Source organism: Odocoileus virginianus, unplaced genomic scaffold (genome assembly GCF_023699985.2).
Source record: "Odocoileus virginianus isolate 20LAN1187 ecotype Illinois unplaced genomic scaffold, Ovbor_1.2 Unplaced_Contig_13, whole genome shotgun sequence".
In the NCBI taxonomy this organism is placed as follows: Eukaryota; Metazoa; Chordata; class Mammalia; order Artiodactyla; family Cervidae; genus Odocoileus; species Odocoileus virginianus.
The window spans coordinates 766,870-788,323 of NW_027224330.1; the positions used below are offsets into that span (position 1 = coordinate 766,870).

The 21,454-nt window shown below is 36.9% G+C and overlaps 1 protein-coding gene and 1 pseudogene across 3 annotated transcripts in view; both read right to left on the reverse strand.

Annotated features, from left to right (window-relative positions):
* The window catches only part of MARCHF1 (membrane associated ring-CH-type finger 1), a 1,143,673-nt gene that overhangs the window by 760,929 nt on the left and 361,290 nt on the right, over nt 1-21,454 (reverse strand). The gene's annotated exons all lie outside the window — the stretch shown is intronic.
* LOC139033976 (S100P-binding protein pseudogene) lies at nt 3,092-5,634 on the reverse strand (annotated as a pseudogene).

Consider the following 21,454-nt stretch of genomic DNA (forward strand, 5'->3'; position numbering starts at 1 on the left):
TGTCATTAATATTATTATTTGTCTCATACCTTATAGAAGGCAACAATATGATGTAAAAAAAGACTTGATTTTACTTTTGCTACCAGCGATCAAATCTTAGACACATCATAAACCACTTTGTTCAGGTTTCTCATCTTTTAAAAAGAGATGATCTTTAGAATACATGTAAATATGTTTTAAAAGTTAAAAAAGCTAGTGTGATGACTTAAAGAAATCTTTGCCTTTTGAAAAACAATGTATTTATGAAGGCTATTCCTCTTAGTTTATAAAATCAAGAATGTGCATCTCAGAGAAACCAAATGGATTTTCCTAGATTATAAAATTAGTGGCAAAGCTCTGAAAAGGACCTCCACCAAGTACCTTTTTTACCACATGGAACATATGATGAAATGCTCCAAGTGTGAAGTATTTGGGGAAGATTTAAGACCTCTGAAAACTGGTCAAAAACAAAGAAGACCAAAAATAACCAGCCTGACATCACAGAACATATAATAATTACTAGAGACTCACAAACTATCCAATACAAAAAAAAAAAAAAAAAGTAGAGAATCAATGATATATTGGGAGAATTTATGTCCATATTGCTTAAGAAATGAAAATAATGTCACAGAAAATTATAAAAATAGGTTAACATTCAGAAGACATATCAGAGTAATTACCACACTAATTTAAATGAAGCTTTTAGTTAAATATTTATAATGTTTAATTACTTAAATGTTCTTCACATTATATAAAGAAAATCTAACTGATATTTATTAAGGCCTACTGCGCCATGAAAAGCACATAACAATGATGAATGAGTGAAGACTGATCATCACCATATTACACACGGATTCAACTGGGCTGAGACTGAGGAACCACATGGTCCAAGAGCTAAGTCCACTCAAAAAGAAAGAATCAGAGTCAAGATTTAAATTAAATTCATGCCAAAGCTTGAGCTTTTCATTGGCCACATGGTAATAGAAGGATTGATATAATGCCCTGTAATCTACACGCTGAAATGGTAGAATAAGGTTGGCACTCCTATCTGGTTTCCAATCCGAACACTTTAGGTGATAGTAGCATTACCTCAGCCAAGTTATTTAACTTGTCTAGGTTTCAGTTTCTTTTTTGGGACATGAAGTTACCAATAATGATCATTTCTACCTTAAAGGAATTAAATAAATTGATATAGAGGCATTTAGAACCGTGGCTGACACTCATCTTTTATTTTAATGACTAAAACATATACAATTTTATGTCACTAAATAAAGATAAAAAGCATCATTGAAACCATAAAACCAAGCTTACTGCACAACTGGAGATGGGAGAAAGCTGGTGCTCGGCACAGCTCAGCAGCCATCCATGACAGCTGATACAGGAGGGTGGGGTGGAGAGGACATTCTCTACTCTTAGGTGTAGAGCTACCTAACTTCACCCAGGAGGAATACAGATTGGAAAGCTGGGTGAGAAAGAACTGACAGTGGGCTGGATGAGTGCACCATCTGGAAGGAAAGGGGTTCTCTAATATTCAGAAGCCAGGTACATAGGTTACATAGTATAAATTGTACTCCTCTAACCACCTATGACCAAAGAAATGAAACTAAATAAAAACCACTGTGAAAATAGCAGTCATTTCAACATGGAACCACAACATCATGATAAACACTCCATCAAGAATGAATTCCTAACTATTAAAAAATCAAACCAAAAAGACACAGGAGGTCAAATTGTGAACGAACTGTCAAAAGATAACCAGAATTTCTTTAAAAATCACTTAATATTGGAATACTAGGTTTCCTAAAAGCAGATACAGGAATCATGAAAATCCAAAAATTTGTATTCATATATAAAATAATTAGGTGTAAAGTTAAACATAAAATAATTTTCATTGTAAGAAAAAGACAAAGTATAGGATAAAACATTAAATGCTGGAAAAATCACCTTCTGTTTCTTCCATGTAACCTTAGGCAAATATTTTTTCCTCTCTTTGTGGAGGTTAAATAACTCATAAAACAAAGAGAATAAAAATTTCCCTCTCGGCACTATAATGTTAAGATTATCAAATGCAATAATGTATATATAAGCTATTTTTAGATGTTAAAAATAAAAATTAGAATAGAATATAATTATTAATTTTTAACTGTGAACTGTATCTGCTGCTCTAAATAAGTCACCACACATTCTATCTCTGAAAATATTCTGAAAAGGTAATAACAGAAGTTCAGCAAAAATTGTTAATGTATTTTTAAAAATCTTGCCTCTGTTCATATGTCGATGGGCATTTCAGCTGTTTCCATATCTTGGTTAAGGTGAATACTGCTGCAATAAATATAAGTGTGCATTGTTATCATTGTGCAGTCTCTAAATCGTCTCCAACTCTTTGTGACCCCGTGGGCTGCAGCACTCCAGGCTTCCCTGTCATTCACTATCTCCCAGAGTTTGCTCAAACTCATGTCCATTGAGTAGGTGATGCCATCCAGCCATCTTATCCTCTGTTACCCCTTTCTCCTTCCGACCTTAATCTTTCCTAGAATCTGGGTCTTTTCCAATGGATTAACTCTTTGCATCCGGTGGCCAAAGTCCTTCAAGAGTCCATTCAGAGTTGATTTCCTTTAGGATGGACTGGTTTGATCTCCTTGCAATTCACTCTCAAGAGTCTTATCCCACATTACAATTAAAAGGCATTGGTTCTTCAGTGTTCAGCCTTCTTTATGGTTCAATTCTCACAACTATACATTACTACTGGAAAAATCATACCTTTGACTATACAGACCTTTGTCAGCAAAATGTGTCTTAATACACCATCTAGGTTTGTCATAGCTTTTCTTCCAAGGAACATGTGTCTTTTAATTTCACGGTTGCAGCCACCATCTGCAGTGATTTTGGAGTGCAAGAAAACAAAGAATGTCACTGTTTCCCTATCTATTTTCCATGGAATGATGGGATCAGATGCCAAGATTTTAGTTTTCTGAATGTTGAGTATTAAGCCAGCTTTTTCACTCTCCTCTTTCACCTTCATCAAGAGGCTCTTTTTTTTTTTTTACTGTGCAAAATAAATTTAATGAAGAATGGAAAAAAAAAAAAAAAGCCAAAAAAATAAAGGCAGCTAGTAGGTACAAAAAGAAGATTTACACTTTTAATTTGTCCTTTCAACTACTTCAGATGTCCTGAATTACTAACTTTAAAATACTGACGGGTATTCAGAGATTCACATAAGAAAAGTAAGAAGGGTTGTTAAAAGTGACTTGTATCCATTTATAAGTCATCAGCAATAATTAAAACTGGTTTGCAGCCTGATAAAGAATCTCTTCCTTCAAGAGATTAAAGAATGATTTCTTTTGGGCACCAGAAGTAGACTTCACCTCTGCAGAGAGGTGGCTCTTTGCTTGAGCCGGGATGTTCTGACTTAATGCTGGCTTTCAGGAGGCAGCCACCTTTAATTTAAATTAAAAAATTAAAACTATGTAAACTCAACACTGCTTAAATGCATACACACACACAGAAACGAAGGACCCTATACAAAAAATTTCAAGTCAGCAATATGCATTTCCAAAAGGTGACAAGTTCTTTAAATACAAATATTGTGAAAAATAAAATTTGAAATCTACAAAGCATGGAACAGCAGAAGATGAGACGCTGCTCTGGACAGGACCCTGGATAGGGCCCTTCACTGCTGATGGGAGGAGACAAGTGGACCGTATGGGAAATCTGGTAGACGCTGGAACCGATGGTGGCTTCGCTTATTCTGGTCAACCCACTGGGTCAGACTGTATCTTTGCAGAGATTTCTGTCGGAACCGGGCGTAGTTTCGCTTGGTGAGGTCTGAAGGATGCTGCCATTTCTGGTTGTGCATGTGATGAACTTGATCCATCAAGGCACACAGCTCCCCCAAGGTACCTTGGTTTGAATCCACTGGGTCTTCTATATGAGCAATGACATTCCTGAGATAACTTTGCTTCTGCTTTTCTAGGTCTGACGGTGAAAACGTCGGAACATTAGTCCTTGTTTTGGTTTGCAGAACAGGAATGACTTTGCCTAGTCTTTTTTCATGGACCTTTAGCTTCCCAGAATCCTTGTCAAGAGCATCCTGTTTGCTTGATAAACTGGAAGCTGGTAACTTCATTTCAAAACTTGATTTATATGATCCATTTCTCCAGGATGACCCTGTATTAGAAGTCTCTGAATGGTCCAAGATTGTGTGGAGCTGCTGGTGTGATCTCTGCCTTTGCCACGAGACCAAATGGAAAAAGGGTTCAGCTCCTGCTAGCTGTTCCTTTCGGGAGACTTGTCAAAATGATTGACTCCCACCTTCCAGATTATTCTGAAGCAAATCCCAGGCATCACATCATTTCATTTCATAAGGTCCTTCTAAGAATTAAAAATGAGATTATGAATACAAAAGCACTTAGCATACTACAGGCACAATGTAAAAGATAAAGTGAAGTTCCACAAAGATGGCCTTAGTATGTGCCTGTCTGCCATTCTACCATCATCTGCCTTTCCTGGTACTTGCTTTGTAGTAATCTCAAATATGAAGATCCTGGGACTTCCTTAGCAATCCAGTGGTTAAGACTCCATGCTCCCAAAGCAGTGGGCTCGGGGTTCAAACTCTGGTTAGGAAACTCAGAAACGAAAACGAGCCCTTCTCCCAGCAGGGTGAGGGCCTCAACCCCTCAACGGGGCGGACGGCATGCGCGGCCCTCTGGAGAAGCAACAGGCGCCCCCTTCCCCCTCCCAGCCGAGGCTCGCCGACCCCCACTCCTCCCTCAGCTGTTCACCTCCCCATCAAGAGGCTCTTTAGTTACTCTTCGCTTTCTGCCATAAAAGTGGTGTCATCTGCATGTCTGAGGTTGTTGATATTTCTCCCAGCAACCTTGATTCCAGCTTGTGCTTCATCCAAACCAGCATTTTGCAAGATATACTCTGCATATAAATGAAATGAGCAGGGTAACAATATACAACCTTGATGTACTTCTTTTCCAATTTGTAACCAGACTGTTGTTTCATGTCTGGTTCTAACTGTTGCTTTTTGACCTGCATACAGGTTTCTCAGGAGGCAGATAATGTGGTCTGGTTTTCCCATCTCTTTAAGAATTTTCCACAGTTTTCTGTGATTCACACAGTCAAAGGCTTTAGTGTAGTCAGTGAAGCAGAAGTAGATATTTTTCTGGAACTCTCTTGCTTTTTCTATGATCCAATGGATGTTGGCAACATGATCTCTGTTTCCTCTGCATTTTCTACATCCAGCTTGAACAACTGGATGTTCTTGGTTCACATACTGTTGAAGCCTAGCTTGGAGATTTAGAGTATTACTTTACTAGCATGGGAAATGAGTGCAATTGTGTGGTAGTTTGAACATTCTTTGGCAGTGCCTTTGTTTGGGCCTGGAATAAAAACCGGCGTTTTCCGGTCCTGTGACCACTACTGAGTTTTCCAAAATTGCTGGCATATTGAGTGCAGCACTTTCACAGCATCATCTTTTAGGATTTAAAATGACTTAGCTGGAATTTCATTACCTCTACTACCTTTGTTCACAGTAATGCTTCCTAAGGCCCAATTGACTTTGTACTCCAAGATGTCTGACTCTAGGTGAGTGATAACACCATTGTGGTTATCTGGGTCGTTAATATTTTTTGTATAGGTCTTCTTCATAATTTTGACACAACTTCTTAATATTTTCTGCTTCTGTTAGGTCCATAACATTTCTGTCCTTTATTGTGGCCATCTTTGCATGAAATGTTCCCTTGGTATCTCTAATTTTCGTGAAGAGACCTCTAGTCTTTTCCATTCTATCCTTTTCCTCTATTTCTTTGCATTGTTCACTTAGGAAGCCTTTCTTATTTCTCCTTGCTATTCTTTGGAACTCTGCTTTCAGATGAATATCTCTTTCTTTATCTCCCTTTCTTTTCTCAGCTATTTATAAGGTCTCCTTAGACAACCATTTTGCATTTTTATATTTATTTTTCTTGGGGTTGATTAATTATATGTATTAAGATGAACAATATTGTTCAGAAACTGCTGTATGATTCCAATTAGTGCAGTCCACAGAGACCAGTTTTTTGCATTTTGTGGGCACAAATAAAACAGCTACAATGCTGTTTCTTTTTTTTTTTAATTTTTTAATTAATTTATTTTTTATTGAAGGATAATTGCTTTACAGAATTTTGTTGTTTTCTGCCAAACCTCAACATGAATCAGCCATTGGTATACATATATTCTCTCCCTTTTGAACTTCACTCCCATCTCCCTCCTCATCCCATCCCTCGAGGTTCACACATAGCCACTGTTTGAGTTTTCTGAGCCATACAGCAATTCCTGTTGGCTATCTATTTTACATATGGTAATGTAAGTTTCCACATTTCTCTTTCCATACATCTCATCCTCTCCTTCCTTCTTCCCAAGTCCATAAGTCTATTCTCTATGTCTGTTTCTCCATTGCTGCCCTGTAAGTAAATTCTTCAGAACCATTTTTCTAGATTCCGTATATGTGCATTAGAATATGATATTTATCTTTCTCTTTCTGACTCACTTCACTCTGTATAATAGGTTCTAGGTTCATCCACCTCAACAGAACTGACTCAACTGCATTCCTTCTTATGGATGAATAATATTCTATTGTGTATATGTACCACAAATTCTTTATCCATTCATCTGTTGAAGGATATCTAGGTTGATTCCATGTTCTTGCTTTGTAAATAGTGCTGTAATGAATAATGGCATACATGTGTCTTTTTCAATTTTGGTATCCTCAGGGTATATGCCTAGGAGTGGGATTGCTGGGTCATATGATGGTTTTATTCCTAGTTTAAAAAAATATTCTCCATACTATCCTCCATAGTGGCTGTATCAATTTACACTCCTACAACAGTGCAATAGTGTTCCTTTTTTTCCACACCCTCTCTAGCATTTATTGTTTTCAGACTTTTTGATGATGGCCATACTGGTTCCAAATACGAAAAGGAATACGTCAAGTCTGTATATTGTCACCCTGCTTATTTAACTTACATGCAGAGTACATCATGAGAAATGCTGGGCTGGAAGAAGCACAAGCTGGAATCAAGATTTCTGGGAGAAATATCAATAACCTCAGATATGCAGATGACACCACCCTTATGGCAGAAAGTGAAGAGGAACTAAAAAGCCTCTTGATGAAAGTGAAAGAGGAGAGTGAAAAACTTGGCTTAAGGCTCAACATTCGGAAAACTACGATTATGGCATCTGGTGTCATTATTTCATGGGAAATAGATGGGGAGACAATGGAAACAGTGTCAGACTTTATTTTTTTGAGCTCCAAAATCACAGCAGATGGTGATTGCAGCCATGAAATTAAAAGATGCTTACTCCTTGAAAGGAAAGTTATGGCCAACCTAGACAGCATATTAAAAAGCAGAGACATTACATTGCCAACAAAGGTCCATCTAGTTAAGGCTATAGTTTTTCCAGTGGTCATGTATGGATGTGAGAGTTGGACTGTGAAGAAAGCTGAGCACCGAAAAATTGATGCTTTTGAACTGTGGTATTGGAGAAGACTCTTGAGAATCCCTTGGACTGCAAGGACATACAACCAGTTCATCCTAAGGGAGATCAGTCCTGGGTGTTCACTGGAAGGACTGATGCTGAAGCTGAAACTCCAGTACTTTGGCCACCTCATACAAAGAGTTGACTCATTGGAAAAGACACTGATGCTGGGAGGGAATGGGGGCAGGAGGAGAAGGGGATGGCAGAGGAAGAGATGGCTGAAGTGGGTTTCTTGTAGACAGCATATATATGGGTCTTGTTTTTGTATCCATTCAGCCAGTCTATGTCTTTTGGTTGGAGCATTTAATCCACTTACATTTAAAGTAATTATTGATCTATATGTTCCTATTGACATTTTTAAAATTGTTTGGGATTGATTTTGTAGGTCTTTTTTCTTCTCTTGTATTTATTGACTATATAAGTCCCTTTAGCATTTGTTGTAAAGCTTGTTTTGGTATTAAATTCTCTTAACTTTTGTTTGGAAAAGCTTTTTCTTTCTCCGTTAATTTTGAATGAGATCCTTGCATGGTACAGTAAGTAATATTGCTTGTAGATTTTTCCCTTTCAATACTTTGAACATATCCTGCCATTTCCTTCTGGTCTGCAGAGTTTCTGCTGACAGATCAGCTGCTAAGCATATGGGGTTTCCCTTGTAAGTTACTTGTTGCTTCTCCCTTGCTGCTTTTAAATTTCTTTCTTTGTTACTTTTGTCAGTATGTGTCTTGGTGTGTTTCTCCTTGGATTTATCCTATTTGGGACTCTTTGTTCCTCTGGGAGTTGATTGACTATTTCCTTCTCCATTTGGGGACATTTTTCAACTATAATCTCTTCAAAAATTTTCTTACATCCTTTCTTCTTCTTTCTTCTTCTGGGATCCTTATAATTCCAATGTTGGTTGTTTTGTTATTGTTCCAGATATCTCTGAGACTATCCTCAGTTCTTTTCATTCTTTTTACTTTATTTTGCTCTTCAGAAGTTATTTCCACCATTTTATCTTCCAGCTCACTGATTTATTTTTCTGCTTTAGATATTCTGCTATTGATTCATACCAGAGTATTTTTAATGTGAACCCTGTCTCTGTATATTTATTCTTTAATTCTTCAAAGTATTTTTTAATTGATTCTTGCATTTTCTCCATTTTGTTTTCAAGGTTTTTGATCATCTTTGCTATCATTATTCTGAATTATTTTTCAGGTAGTTTGCCTATTTCTTCTTCATTTATTTGGACTTTTGTGTTTCTAGTTTGTTCCTTCATTTGTGTAGTATTTCTCTGCCTTTTTCTTTTTTAAAACTTATTTTGTTTGAGGTTCCTTTTCCCAGGCTTCAAGGAAAGTTGAATTCTTTCCTTGAAGAAGGTTGAATTTTTTCTTCCTTTTGGTTTCTGCCCTCCTAATGTTGGTCCAGTGGTTTGTGTAAGCTTTGTATAGGGTGAGATTTTTGCTGAGTTTTTGTTGTTTGTCTGTTTTTCCTCTGATGGGCTGGGCTGATAGAGGTGGTAATCCTGTCTGCTGATGATTGGATTTGTACTTTGGTTTTGTTTGTTGTTTAGATGAGGAGTCCTGCACAGGCTGCTACTGGTGGTTGGGGGATGCTGGTTCTTGTGCTCAAGTGGTTTCCTTTGTGTGAGTTCTCACTATTTGATACTCCTAGGGTTAGTTCTCTGGTAGTCCAGGGTCTTGGAGTCAGTGCTCTCACTCCAAAGGCTCAGGGCTTGATCTCTGGTCAAGAATGGAGATTCCACAAGTGATTATGGCATTAAGTGAGATTAAAACAAATATCCATAAATGAGTAACCAAAGATGAACCCAGGCAAAATGCAGTTACAAAATCAGGAAAATAATAATTAAAGTAATGGAATATACACATATACATATACACCCATGAGCAAAGTCAAAACAACCCAACAAAAATAAAGTACAGTAGATTGATCTGGCAAACAAAGGAAATCAAAAATTATATTTACCAGTTAAGAACAAAGCTAACTAGATAAAGTGCAAGCTGGAAAACAAAACTAAAGAAAGGTGCCAAGAGTCAATAAAGCAATGAAAACAAAACTAACAAATATGTTGAGAGGAAAGGAAAGAAAGAAAGAATAGATATACAAAGTTAAATAGAGGTAGATGAAGAAGATTTATATACATTAAAGATTAACTGCAAGGGGAAAAGAACAGTAGGAAAGGCAAACAAAGGAATAAATGTAGAAAAAATATAATAGGTTTAAAAATCAAAGTGATAAAAAATAGAACAGAAAAAAATGATAGAATAAAGAAAAAAATGGGGAGGGGGGAATGAAAACTCAGAACTGCAAAGGCCCAACATAGAGGCAGAGGTTTATGACAACAATAAAAAGTGTGATTGAATATATAAATATATATAAACACCTATAAATAAAATCAAAACATTCCAACAAAAATAAAGTACAATTGATTGACCTGGCAAATAAAAGAAACCAAAAATTATATCTACTAGAATAAAACCACTTTGCTAAAGCACAAACTCAAAACCAAAATTAAAGCAAGGTGTCAATTGGGGAATAAAGCAATAAAATAAAACTAAAAAATGTGTTGAGAGGAAAGAGAAGAAAAGAAAGAATAGATATGCAAAGTTAAATAGAGGTAGATAAAGAAGATTTATATATGTTAAAGATTAACTACAGGGGGAAAATAAAAGTAGAAAAAGCAAAGGAGTAAAATAATAGAAAAATCAATAATAGGTTTAAAAATTAAATATAAAAAAAAGAAAAAATAATAAATAAATAAATAAAGGAAAATTCCACAGTGTTACAAATGCCCAACATAGACGCAGAGGTTTATAGCAACAATAAAAAATGTGACTGAGACTTGAGTCACTGCTGTAAGAGTCCTTTCCCTCGCTGGGACTTAGAGTTCACCTTACCTCCCTAGGATGCCCTCCAACACTGTGCTGATCTCTGGACCTGCTGTGGGGGCAGCTCAGATTCTAATCTGGTCCTACTCCTGTGTGTTCTTGCCTCCAATGTCCACAGCTATCAGAACTAGTGCATTTTCTTTTGTGGGAGCTCTCAATGTCCTTTTATATATTCCATAGACACAGAGTCTGCCTAGTTGATCATGTGGATTTAATCTGCAGCTTGTACAGCTGGTGGGAAGGTTTTGGGTCTTCTTCCTTAGCCACACTGCCCCTGGGTTTCACTTGTGGTTTTATTTCCACCTCTGCATGTGGATCGTCCACTGGAGTTTGCTCCTGAGGCTGCCCTGGAGGACTTGGGTTTGCTCCTGTGAGGGCCAGGTGTGGAGGTGGTGCAGCTGCTTGGGTCACAGGGGTTCTGGCAGCACCAGGTACTCAGGGGAGTTGGCAGCTAAGGAAGCAGGAAATACAGTGCTCTAAAGGGGCAGGACAACCAATATTGGCCAGTACACTCAGTATTCTTACCTGGATAACACCTCTCCCTGACAGAGAAAGCATGGCAGTCCTTTGTCTGCAGGGTCAAAAAGAGTTGGACACGACCAAAGCAACCCTGCGTGCATAAATGCAAGACATTTTTGCCTGTGGCAACTCTGCCCCAGTGAGAGTTGAGCTTGAAGGTGGTGAAGCTGCTTGACCTGCAGGGACCCTGGAGGTGCATAGTGTGCAGGGACACAACCTGCCTCCACTGCAGGAGCTATGGCCCTATAGAGTCTTTTTTTGACCTCTTGTAACTGGTGATTAGAAGGCCTCTTTGGCCAGTCTATCTCTATAACTCTGCCCATTCAGGCACTTAGAGGACTCCCTTACCTGGGATCTTTCTCTGTTGTTCAGTGCTTCAGGCACATAGAGGGTCCCTCTGGCTGGGATCCTACTCTGTAGATGGAAGTGTCAGGGACTTAAAGGGGCATCGTGGGTGGGGTCCTTCTTTGCAGTTTGGTGCATCAGTCACTTAAAGGAGCACCCTGGGAGGGGTCCTACTCTGTAGTTCAGTGCATCAGGCATTTGATGGGCCAGCCTCTCTATTGTTCAGCTGCCAATGCTGGTGTGTGTGGGGAGAGAGAGGCTATGGTGATGGCTCCACCCCCTATGCATGACTCAGCAGTATCGCCTTGCTTCCATGGCTGCCTGGCTTTCCTCCACAGGCATTTCCCACCACAATCTCCTCCCTCACATCCCCTCAATTAGTCTCTCTGCAGTCAACAGCAGTCCTCGCCCTGGGATTGTTCCACAATCCCTAAACTCAAACTCCCAGCCACTGCACCTTTCAGGGGACCAGCATTCCTGCCTGGGATATCTATGGCTGTGCAAGAACTGTCTGATTTTCATTCCATTTACATTGCCACAGATCAGCTGTTTCATTCACAGCCTTAAATGTTTCTCCTCTGATTCAGACAGTTGCCTTGGTGTGGGGTGTGGACCCCTGCTTCAGTTCCCCCACCCACTGGGGGCAGGTCCAGTCCTACTAACACTCCTGCTTTCCCCCTAGTTCCTTCATCCTACCAAATTTTGCATGATTCTATATTCTTTTCTGCTGGTCAGGTATTCCTGTCTGCTCTCAGCTGGTGTTCTACATGCACTTCTGTTTCTGAAGATGTATTCCTGAAGTATCCATGAAAAGAGAGGTACTCTATGTCCTACTCCTCCACCGTCTTGTTCTCCTCCATGCTGTTTCTTATTGGGAAGTATGAGCAGAGTCATCAGTTGTCTCTGCAGATCATACATAGCGCTTCTTATCTGGTCATCCTCCTTTAACCTCTTCTGGACCATCTAAGTATTTAGTTCTGTGATCGTGATGGGCCTCAGCTTCTCCTGAATGGCACCTATATTACCAAGGTTGAAAGCATTGAAAAATATGAACTAACATGACTTCCAACCCATTTCACTTGGTTTCAGCAGATGCTTGTGAGTTATGGTTGCTCTTTCCCACTTTACATCCGTCTCCTGTCCCAGATGCTTGTCCTGTGGATTTAAACTGTAGAACCATATGCAAAGATAGTGACCCTAATGACATTTATTAACCAGCTCCTACAATTCTGTAAATTCTTATTAAAAGCTCTTAAAATAAATATATACTTTTTTTTTTTCAATTTTTCAACTTCTATGACTGAATACTAACTGATATAGGACATAATTATATTAAGAAACCCTGTTTTAAAACAAATTTTCATATTATTATAAGCCACTATAAGGTCTACTGAATGACATCTGTAAGGTGATAACTATGACCAACATAGACAGCACATTAAAAAGCAGAGCCATTACTTTACTGACAAAGGTCCATATATATAGTGAAAGCTATGGTTTTTCCAGTAATCTTGTATGGATGTGGCAGCTGGGCCATAAAGAAGGCTGAGTACCAAAGAACTGATGTTTTTGAACTATGGTGTTGGAGAAAACTCTTAAGAGTCCCTTGGGTTGCAAGATCAAGCCAGTCCATCCTAAAGGAGATCAGCCCTGAATATGCATTGGAAGGACTGATGCTGAAGCTGAAATTCCAATATTTTGACCACCTGACACGAAGAACTGACTCATTGATAAAGACCCAGATGCTGGGAAAGATTGAAGGTGGGAGGAGAAGGGGACAACAGAAAATGAGATGGTTGGATGGCATCACCAACTCAATAGACATGAGTTTGAGAATGCTCTGGGAGTTAGTGATGGACAGGGAAGCCTGGTATGCTGCAGTCCATGCGGCTGCAAAGAGTTGAACATGACTGAGTGACTGAACTGAATTGAACTATAAGGTCATTAAATTAGCTAACATTTACTCTAACTTCAAAAGTAGGTACTGGCTGACATTTTCAGGTTGAGAAGGCTATGTAAGTTAACTTGACAATAAAACAATTTAATCACAGTTTAGTTACATATTTCATCACATATCACACATCTAATAGTTTCAGGTTAGGATATTTCAGGAAGACAACCCTGAAATGGAGAGAAGAAAAGGAAACAAACAAACAAATAGAAAATTGTACCAGGAAGGGACTTTCCTGGCCATTTAGTGTTTCAGTCTTCACGTTCCAATGTGCCAAAGAAGAAAACAGAAGCAATATTGTGAAAAGTTCAATAAAGATTTTGAAAATGGTCCACATTAAAGAAAAAAAAAAGTTCCAGGAAGTGTTTGTTTCTAAGGGTGAAAAAGAATAATTGCAGAGCAGTCCTAAAGTGTCATGACTCAATTCAAGAGAATAATTTAATTCTTCTAGGTATGTTCATTATACACTTCAATCTTATCCTGTGGTGTAAAATTCAATCTTAATCTAAAATTGTTTTTTGGGTTTTTTTGTTTGTTCATTTTTTTTTTAAGAATTTAATGTGGGTTTTTGTGTCATGGCACAAGTGACAGAAAAACAGCACCAATATACAAGAATGCGTTCCCAGCCACTTCAGAATGGAGATGTTTACATTCTCTGTTCAATCATATGAGAGTGGCATGCTTAGATCAAGATCTGAATGCAGTGCAAAATTGTTTTGACTGGTTTTTGTTTTGTCTTGTTTTTAATAGTTGAGGCTGGTTTTCTACTTTCCTATCTCTCATCTGACTATGAACATAAGGAGTAATGCATTTAAACACATGGCCATTTTTTCTTCAGACTAACAACACTGAGGAACCACTCAAACTAATCCTTGGAAAAGTACAGAAACCTCTACATCATTTGGAGTCAAATTTTCCTCCTTTTGGCTCTAAATGATGTAGAATTTTCTGTACCATTACAAAGCAGAAAAGACATCCATTTCCAAATTTAGTATTTGAAATATCACCAATGTTGGCTTTGTGTAGAGAACCTTCAACACACAAACACCTGTGTTTGTCACCACTGAAAAGGCTCTGATTCACAGGCTCCCCAAAATATAACAGAACTCTGAAACCAGGATTTTAAGCAACATTAAAAAGGAAATGATCTTTCATCCACAGAAGATTCAGAGAGTTAGCAAAGGTAGAACAACTGTCTAGAAAAATCAGAATATCTCAGCAGATTGACATTTATGTACTATTCTGTTATACATAAATTTGCAAGGAGCTAATTTTCATTTATTTAATGTTAGAGAGTATAACATTAATGTTAAGAAAATTTGAGGCTACATGAAATACTACTAAATGTCTGTTGGTTTTATATAAAAACTTCATTTTCATTTTCTGGGATTTCATATATTTCTTTTTTAAAACATCTTCAATGTTGATAATGACTTCACTGAAACAAAATGAGTTTGAGACAAGATCTATTCCTTGAGAGATTCCCTCTGAATTTCTCAGAGAAGTACTATATAAGTTATTGCAGTGGATACGGCCAGTTACCTGAGGCATACTAAGAAGCAATGATGTATAAAACCCTATTCAATATCAAGTTTAAAGCAGGACAGAAGATGAATTGATTAATGTGGATGTTAAGACAGATGAAATATAAAGTCTCATTGGTTAATTATGCAGAGGAAGCAAATTAGAGTTTGTCACACTTAAAGAAAGTATTTTTAAATGAATAAATTATTTAAAAGGAAATTTTGTCAATATTGTTCCTGGGCTACAATATCAGCAATTTGTGTGTTCACATTGTGTGAATTTTTAAAAGGCAATAAAAATAAAGAACTTAATTTTTTTTATTCTGTTTATTTTCTTTTAGTTAATTTAAAAACATTGGAATATATTTGATTTATAATGTAGTTTCAGGTGTAGAGCAAAGTGATTCTATTATATATGTGTGTGTATATATATAATTATGTAGTTATTACATTCTATTATAGGTTATTGTAAGATATTGAGTATAGTTGCCTGTTCTATATACCAGGTCTTTGTTGGTTATCTATTTTATATATTTAGTAGTGTGTCTCATAGATGCCCAATTATGCAGTTGATTGTAATTGTGAACAAAGAAGAGATGTGTCTTTCTGTTAATTAACAAAGAATATTGGTACAGCTGATAAGGAATAATGAATAAAATTTTATTACTTTTAGAATTGATGCTTACTATATTTATCTCTAGTCTATATGCTAGTCTCTAACTGGAAAGAAATGAATTTTCCTTTTAGAGACTTCTGATTTTATACTTACTCACTTGTACTTATGTTACATAACAATGTTTTCTCATTTAGAGGCATTCAGAGCTTTACTACAAAAGACTAAAGGGTCATAACTCTCTGGCATGAAACAGAGAGAAAGAAATAAAGAGCAGGTGAAATGCACACACTTCCATCACTCTACTTGGACACTGAATTAACTATCAGATTCATGACAATGGAATTTCAGTCAGATTAAGGTCCTTAAGAGAGTAAACAGGTTTTACTGTGTTGATGGTATGTAATATATCTTCAAGATCTTATATCAGATCTTTAAGACAAAGACATATAAAACTTCTAGATTTCCTTTAAACAATCTTTTACCCATTTATAATTTCTTCCAGACAAAAATTTTCATATTGCACAGGGGTGCCTCAACTTCTGGTAATGAATAGAATGGCCAGCAAAATATACTACCAAATAGAATGTGTTGCCTAAGTGAATGAATTAACAAGTTTTAATTGTCACAGTGAAACATCTTGTTTACAACATGGTTGACCTCTAGAGCATAGAGGTGCTTTTTCAGAAAGTAATGAAGAATTCCTGCCCTTCAGACTCTCACTAGAACTTCACTTAATTATTACCATAAAACCCCTACCTTAAACTTGCTTAGATAGCTGATATTTTTCTAAGATAATTGTCTAAGCTGTCAACTACTTACTCCTTCACAATACTTCAGGCTTCTTTCCAGTGTTTCTCAATAATCAGAATGCTACCATAACCACTTTATTTCCTTGTATAATTGCATTTAAGTTTTGTTCAAGGTGTCTACCGAAGGCTTATATAGGAAACAACCAACCATATGTGGAAGACTTTTCATATATTTTACAAAGTTGCTGCTGAGAATATATGTCATTATGTAATTGAATTGTGTAAGCATCCTTATGACACATGGGGAAGAAAGATGATTCTCTCGATGAACTGCTATCCTTTCTTCATTTAGACAAGGTTAGGCTAACAGTCTAAAGCTATACACAGCATACTTGTTTTGTTTGGACATAAAAAGTCTCCTAAAGTTTCCTTTAGTTCATCCTAAAGGAAATCAGTCCTAAATAGTCATTGGAAGGACTGACTGAAGCTGAAACTCCAATACTTTGGCCACCTGATGCGAAGAACTGACTGATTGGAAAGACCCCAATGCTGGGAAAGATTGAAGGCAGGAGGAGAAGGGAATGACAGAGGATGAGATAGTTGGATGGCGTCACTGACTCAATGGACATGAGTTTGAGTAAACTCTGGGAGTTGGCAATGGACAGCCAGGCCTGGTGTGCTTCAGTCCATGGGGTTGCAAAAAGTCGGACATGACTGAGCAACTGAATTGATTGATTTAAAAAGTCTCCAGTCCAATTTTGTGCTCAGTTCATTTTTATCACTGGGTTTGGGCTCATATGTTGTATTTTTATTTCTAGTCATCAAATGACTTTTAAATTAGAAAGATTTAATGATATTCAAACTGTGTCATTGGAGAAGACTCCTGAAAGTCTCTTGGACAGCAAGGAGATAAAACCAGTCAATATTAAAAGAAATCAATCTTGAATACTCTGAATATCGAAAGGAATAATGCTGATGTGGAAGCTTCAGTATTTTGATCATCTGATGAGAACAGCTGATTATTGGAAAAGTCCCTGATGCTGGGAAAGACTGAGGGCAGAAGAGAAGAGCATCAGAGGATGAGATGGCTGGATGGCATCACTGATGCAATGGACATGAACTTGGGCAAACTTTGGGAGATGGTGGACAGGAAGGCCTGGTGTGCTACAGTCCATGGGGTTGCGAAGAGTCAGATATGACTGGGTGACTTGACAACAATAAGATTAAAAATATATGTTAAAAGTAAAATGGTAGAAACTGATGAAGAATAGATTATAAGAAATTAGTTTGTCTTGCTAAAATCATTGTTATCGATTCCAGTCTCTCACAGCTGGTAGCAGAGGCCCCACAAGAATCCACATGTATCCATCTCCCTGTTCTTCATAATCCTCTTGAAAACTCACTAATAAATATTTTAATTCTAAATTGTTTTTTTACTAATACTTAGGGAAATATTGTTTATTTTCAAAAGCATCAAAAACATAAATGATACTTTTGAAAATCAACTTATTATTTCCCTAAGTATTAGTAAAAAATAATTTAGAATAAGAAAATTATGCTTTTGAATTGTGGTGTTGAAGAAGATTCTTGAGCATCCCGTGGACCGCAAGGAGATCAAACCAGTCAATCCTAAAGGAAATCAAACCTGACTATTCATTAGAAAGACTGATGCTGAATTGAAGCTCCAATACTTTGGCTACCTGATGCAAAGAACTGACTCATTAGAAAAGACCCTGATGCTGGGAAAGATTGAAGGCAGGAGGAGAAGGGACAGCAGAGGATGAGATGGTTGGATGGCATCACTGACTGGGGAGGGACATGAGTTTGAGCAAGCTCCAGAAATTTGATGATGGACAGGGAAGCCTGGCATGCTGCAGTCCATGGGGTTGCAAAGAGTTGGACACGACTGAGTGACTGAACTGAACTGAAGTTGCTTTTCATTCTTTTATGTCAACTTCTTTCAGTAGGTATCTATACCATCTGTTCTACTCTCTTTCATATACACTATGTATATTTTTACAAATATTGTTTAAATACCTAAATAAACTTTTATTTTTTTGTTTTTTTTTTTATTTATTTTTATTAGTTGGAGGCTAATTACTTTACAATATTGTAGTGTGTTTGCCATACATTGACATGGTCAACCACTTGTAAAAGAATGAAACTACAATACTTTCTAATACCATACACAAAAATAAACTTAAAATGGATTAAAGATCTAAATGTAAGACCAGAAACTATAAAATTCCTAGAGGAGAACATAGATAAAACACTGTCCGACATAAATCACAGCAAGATCCTCTGTGACCCACATCCCAGAATATTGGAAATAAAAGCAAAAATAAACAAATGGGACCTAATTCAACTTAGAAGCTTTTGCACAACAAAGAAAACTATAAGCAAGGTGAAAAGACAGCTTTCAGAATGGGAGAAAATAATAGCAAATGAAGAAACAAAGGATTAATCTCAAAAATATACAAGCAACTCCTGCAGCTCAATTCCAGAAAAATAAATGACCCAATCAAAAAATGGGCCAAAGATCTAAACAGACATTTCTCCAAAGAAGACATACAGATGGCTAAATAAATTTTTAAAATGTCAGGACAAGCATAGTTTTGTCTTCCTCAGAGAATATTCAAGTGCTTTCTAGCCACATCATAAATAGATGTTTATTAGTGAGTGTGCAAATTAACCCGTGAAATTACTAGGCCTCGACCTCATAACTATCTCTTTGTGACCAAATGTTTTTCTCTTTCAGGAAAGTGAGAAGAATCTTTGTCAGTGGAACATGGAATCAAATCCATTTTCTTTCTACAATGTCCCCATTGTTATAAAACAAACTGTTCAGATTACTCCTGAATGTCAACTCTGGATTTCATGTGAATAAAAACTACTCCAAAATGAATGAACAATTCTTTTATCACTTCAAGAACTTCTAAGTTTATTCACTTAAAATTTCACTTTAGATGGACTAGAGGTGCAGTAACAGTATAAAGTAAATGTGAATAAAAATGATATATTTGTTTTAGTATCAAAGTTTCCAATAACATTAAAAGCAAAAGGAATAGGCTTGAAATAAAAATGTGGGTGGAGATAAGACACTCTTGGGAAATAAGATGAGGCCGTTACAAAAATTGGAAAATTTCACTTCTTGCATCAACCATGCAAACTGCCCTCTTCACCCTCATCTATTAATTTTCATGTTTCCATCTCCCATAGCACATTTTTTCCAGTTATTCAGAGTTAAAAGTATGACATCATTTTTTATTTTTCTCACCCTTTTTCCCTTGTCAGGTATTCAGGAATTGACTAGGAGATGATTTCAGTGAAATGTCTCTGGTGACTAACCTTCCCATTGAATAAAATGCAGGCTGCCCAGCATGGAGTTAACACCTTTCCCGGCTTAGACTAATCTTACCTTCTGAGCTTTCCTGCTCGCTACTCTTATAAAATTTGCTTTCCAAGACCTTTAAAAGTTGGAATTTATCATTACATACTAAATAAATTCTTAAGCCAAGTCTGTTTTTACTTTATACTGTATGTGATGTGAGTTCTTTAGTTTTCCCTGTATTTCATTTCTCAGATTTAGTTACATAGACTCTCTTGAATAACTGCGGCACTTTATTCATTAATTCATTGTTCCTTTCTACATCTCTTTAACCATGTATGTGGCATACAAAGGATAGGCTTAAAATATTTCAGGAAGTCAGAGGGTTATAACAGAACCTGTGTTTTCTGCTGGCTTTATTTCTACATTTAATTTGTATATAATCGATTTTTCTCCACAATGAGACTAGTCATTCGAAATAATTGGTCATCTTTTGAACTTTTCCTATGTTTCACACAGTTCTTAGCACAAATATTAATTTGCTTGAATTATTTTTTAATTGAAATAAAAACATAAAGCTGATTTTTAAGTTAATTAATTTATTTTAATTGGGGGCTAATTATAATATTGCGATGGTTTTTGCCATACATTCACATGAATCAGCCATGGGTTTACATCAGTTCCCCATCCTGAACCCCCCTCCCGCCTCCCTCCCCATCCCATCCCTCAGGGTCACCCCAGTGCACCAGCCCCGGAGCGTCCTGCCTCAGGCATCAGACCTGGACTGGTGATCTACTCCACATATGGTAATATACATGTTTCAATGCTATTCTCTCAAATCATCCCACCCTTGCTTTCTCCCACAGAGTCCAAAAGTCTGTTCTTTTGTATCTGTGTCTCTTTTGCTATCTTGCATATAGGGTCACTGTTACCATCTTTCTAAATTCCATATATATGTGTTAATATACTGTATTGGTGTTTTTCTTTCTGACTTACTTCACTCTGTATAATAAGCTCCAGTTTCATCCACCTCACTAGAACTGATTCAAATACTTTCTTTTTAATAGCTGAATAATATTCCATTGTGTACATGCACTGCAGCTTTCTTATCCATTCTTCTGCCAATGGACATCTAGGTTGCTCCCATGTCCTAGCTATTGTAAACAGTGCTGTGATGAACACTGGGGTACATGTGTCTCTTTCAATTCTGGTTTCCTCAGTGTTTATGACTTGCGGTGGGATTGCTGGGTCACATGAAGTTCTATTTTCAGTTTTTTAAAGGAACCTCCACATTATTCTCCATTGTGGCTGTACTAGTTTGCATTCCTACCAACAGTGTAAGAGGTCCTCTTTTCTCCACACCCTCTCTAGCATTTATTGTTTGTAGACTTTTTGATAGCAGCCATTCTGACCAGCGTGAAATGGTACCTCATTGTGGTTTTGATTTGCATGATTTTATCTCTATTGAATTTCTTAAAAATGAAAGCCTATGAAATAACTAGTATAAGACAGAAGATAGAGTGATTTCTAAGCTAGAAACATTCATGATCTAAACTACCAGAAAAAAATAGTCTCTGTTGATAGATATTACAAGGGAAGAGCTATAATGGACAGCAGAAAGATAGATCTTATTTTTATAATGTGCTCATTTAAACATCTGTTTGGATGAATTTCAGCCATATGAAATTAGTAGAGCTCCCAGGGAAGTTATCATTCCAAAGGCAGAGGGTCCACTTTGACTATCCTTCACATCTTTAGAGAAAGCTATATTAATTCTCCATCAGGGAGCTGACAGTTATTCAAATGGCCATAGTTGAGTAGGAGAAATTTTGCTAAACCAGTTAGCTTCCTCCTCTGTATGACCTTAGAAAAGCAAAGCCACTGTTGATTGACACTAATGATCTATTACAGAATGTAAAGCAGTAACTAATGTATGATCATATAATCCTAGGTTTGGAAAATTTCATGCTGGATTAGCATTTTTTTCCCCTCAGATAGTCTATGCAAAGTAAGATCTGTGTTGTTTGAAAAGTCTTTC